The following is a 5,390-nucleotide window of genomic DNA, read 5'->3' as shown; positions in this document are numbered from 1 at the left end:
TGCTATGCTTAGGATTGGGTCTTGTCCATCACATCATTCACCTAATTATGTGATCCCGTTATCAATGACATCCAATGTCCATGGTTAGGAAACCATAACCATCTATTGATCAACGAGCTAGTCAACTAGAGGCTCACTAGGGACATGTTGTGGTCTATGTATTCACACATGTATTACGGTTTCCAGTTAATACAATTATAGCATGAAAAATAGACAATTATCATAAACAAGGAAATATAATAATAACCATTTTATTATTGCCTCTAGGGCATATTTCCAACAACGACGTCGTCGGGGAAGAGGCTCCGGCTGGGTGGCGGATGGAGCAGGGTGTAGGGTTTCGTCGCGGGTTTTCACGGCCTTAGTGAATGAATGGGTGGGCGGATGGGATGGCAATGGGGAACCATGGCTTAGGGACGCGCTTGTCCGAAATGTGGGGTAAGTTACGAAAGTACCCCCACCGATTTGAGGCGGTTCTTTCGGTTCAGGGGTACCACGGGCATTCCGCGTGTCGGGATTTCACAGGAGGTGGGAGTTTTCGCGCGCGTTGTAATTTCGGATTAGCAAGGCGCGGGTTGAAATGGAGGGAGTTGTCGGAGCACAACGAGACAAAGATATATCTTAAATATTTCAGGCTAACAAGGCGCGGGTTGAAGAGGCGGGAGTTTCGTAGCACGATAGACAAATGCTAGCTTGAATTTTCGGCATAACAAGGCGCGGCTTGAAATTTTGGAAGAACAAGCTTAACTGTACCAAAAAAGAGAATTTGCACCTCAACACGCACAACACACACACAAACACCATTTAGACTAGAGTAAGGTACACGTGCATTGCACGCATGAGATTTGGCAACCAAATTATGAATAAATACCACATTATAGCATGTAAGCTGTCAGGACCCAGGCTCGATGTCACATCGATCTAGCCGGTAACACCTCATATCACTTTGCGGCCTCACGCACGGTATCCCCACGGGTGTCGCCTTACCTTTGCCCGGGACCGTTTGCGCCTTTTGGCTCACGTATATGATAGTGTCGCTAGCATCCATATGATAAGGAGCCCGGGCTGACATGACTAGTCATAAACCCAAAGTGGCACAGACTTACAGGGACAGGCATTCATGACCCAGCTTCGAACGTGTCGGTCATCAGCAAGTGGGTCCGGGCTGTAGCACTGGGCTAGCAGGACTCCGGTAAACCGGGCTGTAGCGGGCTAATAGGACTCCGGTACTCAAAGCGTGACATTTCCCCGAAGGGACAGACACAGGAACGAAGAAGGACACATGCCGGCCAGCCTAAGTGTTCCAGAGCAGTAGCAAGCTACCATGGCTCAGCGGTAACACTAGGAGACATTTCCCGGTAAGAGAGGCTACTAAAGATAAACAACTAGATAGTCAGATCCCACACATACCAAGCATTTCAATAACATACACACAATATGCTCGATATGTGCAATACAACATGGCATCACAAAATGACTCTACGACTCAAGTAATTATTCAATAGGCTCCGAGGAGCGAGATATTACAAACATGGGTCTCATGACCCCACAATCAGAGCATACAAGTCAAAGCACAAGCGGAAGCTATCATGTCTGAGTACAGACATCTATAAATGAAAAAGGCTGAGAAGCCTGACTATCTATCAGATCCTGCCGAGGGCACAAGATCGTAGCTGAGGTAACAAGCTAAACGTCGAAGTCCACGTGGAACTACTAGTGAGACTGAAGTCTCTCTGCAAAACATAAAATAGGCAAACGTGAGTACAAATGTACCCAGCAAGACTTACATCAGAACTAACTACATATGCATCATTATCAACAAAGGGGATGGTGGAGTTTGACTGCAGCAAGCCAGCTTTGACTCGGTGGCTATCCTGAACTACGACTGCAAGTAACTCTTTGAGGTGGCGCACACGAGTCCACATATTCACCATATCAATACACCACTATGGATCCGCTCCCGTCTCCCTACGAGAACGCCATCCATAGCACTCACGCTTATCTTGCGTATTTTAGAGTATCCACTTTCACTTGTCTATGAACTATGCAGGGGGTCCACGTTTCCATATCCGAGGAATCCGGCTATTCGAATAGATAATGATAACCCTGCAGGGGTGTACTTCTTCACACACGCTCTCGCCACTTACCGCCCTGTACACGTCATGTACCTCGGCAACCTTCAAGCGGAAGCCGGACGAGGGAGTCGGCCACGACCTGACTAACCGAACAAGTCTCTAGTCCAGGTTTATCGCCTATTCGGGTTCCATCCGCAAGGAGATCCGGCCGGGGTGTCGCTCACGGCCCCAAACGATGTGTGCAGGGTTCCCAAGCCCACCAACCGGGTGCCACTTGGTACACCGTGCCACTGTGCCTAGTCTGTCCCAAGCCCACCTGTACCGGGTGCCACTTGGTAGACTACTAACACTACCTACAAACACCAGAAACTAGTTGCAACTCCTGGACAGAGATCATGTTGATTAATAAGTCGAGAGGGGTCGAGTTACCGGAACCCAATGTGTGGTAGTAGCTGTTCATGGATCACAAACACAGAACTCAGTTCCTGAGGACGGCTGCAATGAGACAACCCACCATGTACTCCTACATGGCCTCTCACCGCTACCTTTACCAAATCATGTTCACACACTTAGCTCACACACAGTAGGACATGTTCACACGCCTCTGATTCATCCCCGATGAATCAGACCTGACTCGACTCTAAGCAGTAGCAGGCATGACAATCAAGCATGAATGAGTAGGCACATCAGGGCTCAAACAACTCCTACTCATGCTAGTGGGTTTCATCTATTTACTGTGGCAATGATAGGTCATGCAAAGGATAAAGGGGTTCAGCTACCGCAGCAAGTAACAAATATATCGTTGTTGTCCTAATGCAGTAAAAGAGAGCAGGAGCGAGAGAGTGGGATTGTATCGGAATGAACAAGGGGGTTTTGCTTGCCTGGCACTTCTGAAGATAACATTGAGTCTTCATCAGTGTCAACGATCACATCATCGGTACACCTCTATCGAGAGGGGACAATTACCGGTAATACAGAAAAAACACGATCAATGCAATGCACAATATGATGCATGCTATGACATGGCAATATGAATGTGTTTTGGGCTAATGCAACTAGCAACAAGTTAAATGGGGTTGGTTTGAATACAAGATTCAAATTTAAACTCCATATGTGATTAAATAAATGCCCTTTAATTGATTTGTGCTAAACAGCATCTATAAGTTGTTCTAACATGCATGAAAATGGTACAGATGGATTCCTTGAATTTTTCTGATAATTTTTCATATATAAATTATTTAATTTGGAGTTACGGTTGATTTTCTATGAATTTTAGAAGTTTATACCATTTTCTGGAATTTTCTGAATAAAAATAAATCCAGTAATTGAATTAATGCGCCAGCCTGACGTCATCATGACGTCAGCAGGTCAACTGGGCGCCTCCAGGTCAAACCTGACGTGTGGGGGCCACACGTCAGTGACACAGGGCTGTTAGCTCACTGACAGGTGGGGTCAGGTCAACATCCACGTCATCATGGTCAACTCTGACGTGTGGGTCCACAGTGATTAGATAATATTAAACAGAAATTAAACTAGTGTTAGTTAGGGGCGTGGGCCCAGTAGTCAGTGAGAGGGGGGGATTAGTTAGTGGCATCATTAGCCACTAATTACGGTGCCACGTCGGCACGGCCGGAGTTAACCCGCCGGCGACCTAAACAACGACGGAGGCTCGCCGGACTTGAGCTACAGGCGGCGGCTGGACTCGCGGAGACCACCGGGGCGTAGCCCGTGCTCTCCCGTATCCAAAGGAGCAGGAGGGTGGTGGCGGGGGCGCCGGAGCTCGCCGGAAGTGCGCTCGCGGCGGCGCCGGAGTTCGGGTGAGTGCGGGGTTGACGCTATGGTGCATGGGAGGAGGGGCTGGTGGGCGCTACGGGCTCCTGGGAGTTCTCTGAGCACAGCGGTGTGCTCGAATTCGAGCTGTGGTGGCTCTAGCCACGCCGGCGATGAGGCACGGCGGCGCTAGCGCTAGGGAACGTGCGGAGCGACGGGAAAAAGGGGCGAACGGCAGAGGAGCTCACAGGGGTTGCGACGGTGGCCTCGGGGAGCTCGGGGAGGCGTCGGAGGCGGCGAATCGCCAGCGGTGAGCTTCGGTGGCCGGCGACGGAACGGCGATGGTGGCGGCGTTGCAGGGCTTCCGGAGGGCCGTGGGTCGGTGGAGAGGGAAGAGGGGGTCGAGGCGGAGCCTCTAGGCTAGTCGGGGGAGCGAGGGAGGCCCGGTGGCCGTGGTTATGGCGAGCGGCGGCGACGGGGGCCTTCGGGTGTGCGAGAGGGAGAGGCGAAGGAGAGACGAAGGGGACGAGTGAGGGGGTCCAGGGGTTCGAGGCGGCGCCGAAGAGAAGGCCCGAGGCGTCGCGGTGGCGAGGGACGCAGGCAGGCAGGGAGGTGGCGTCGCGGTGGCGAGGGACGCAGGCAGGCAGGGAGGTGGCGTGTCGCCACGGCGCGCGCGTGCGCTGTCTCCCTCCTCTGCCTACTGGCAGAGGTAGAGGACGACTGGCACCAGGCCAGTGGGCTGGGCTGTCCACTGGGCCAGCCAGGTAAGGGCCCAGGTAAGACTCTCTCTCCTTTTTCTAATTATTTCAGTTTTCTATTTTGCAGGTTTGTTTTGAATTTGGTTTTGAAACCAATTCAATTTATTTTGCTTCTGACAATATTTTTAGGAGCTAAAAGAATTAAAACAAAGCTCCACAAAATATTTCAGAATTATTGGACCTATATTTATTTAATAGTAGATATAAATCCAATTCAAATAATTATTGATTTAATTCAAATGCCCAAATTAAATGTTTCTGAGACACCAAAAATATTGGTTTGGATTTTACCTCTTGCCAATATTTCCAGAGGATAACAGGAACATTTTCTTGGACTTATTTGAAGCGATTTTATCTTGATCATTTTTAAAAGGATTCTGAGGCTTTGAAAATTCCCCAATTCAAATTTCATTTGAATTTAAACATGATGCAACAACCAAGCTAGTACAAGGCCAAGGTAAAGCTAGGGATGTGACAACTCACCCCCACTAAACAAGAATCTCGACCCGAGATTCAAGCGTAGGGTAAGATAAAAGGGAAACGCAAACTAAAATAATCTTCACGATCCAGGTTGCACTTCATAAAAATGTTGACTTGATCACCATCTTTGTCTCGAGGTCTTGCTCCGGGGACTCCAACCAACATGACAACGAGAGGGAAAAGAAATTCTAGAGGGATCGATCTTCTCGAAGATTCAACAACTTAGGATCAGCTCACGGGGTGAGTCATGGCAATATCTCTCGAGCTGAGACACGAAGCACACATCTAGAGGAATGGAGTGGAACGG

The sequence above is a fragment of the Triticum aestivum genome, chromosome 5B (assembly GCF_018294505.1).
Source record: "Triticum aestivum cultivar Chinese Spring chromosome 5B, IWGSC CS RefSeq v2.1, whole genome shotgun sequence".
NCBI lineage: Eukaryota > Viridiplantae > Streptophyta > Magnoliopsida > Poales > Poaceae > Triticum > Triticum aestivum.
Note: the sequence above shows the minus strand (reverse complement) of the source record.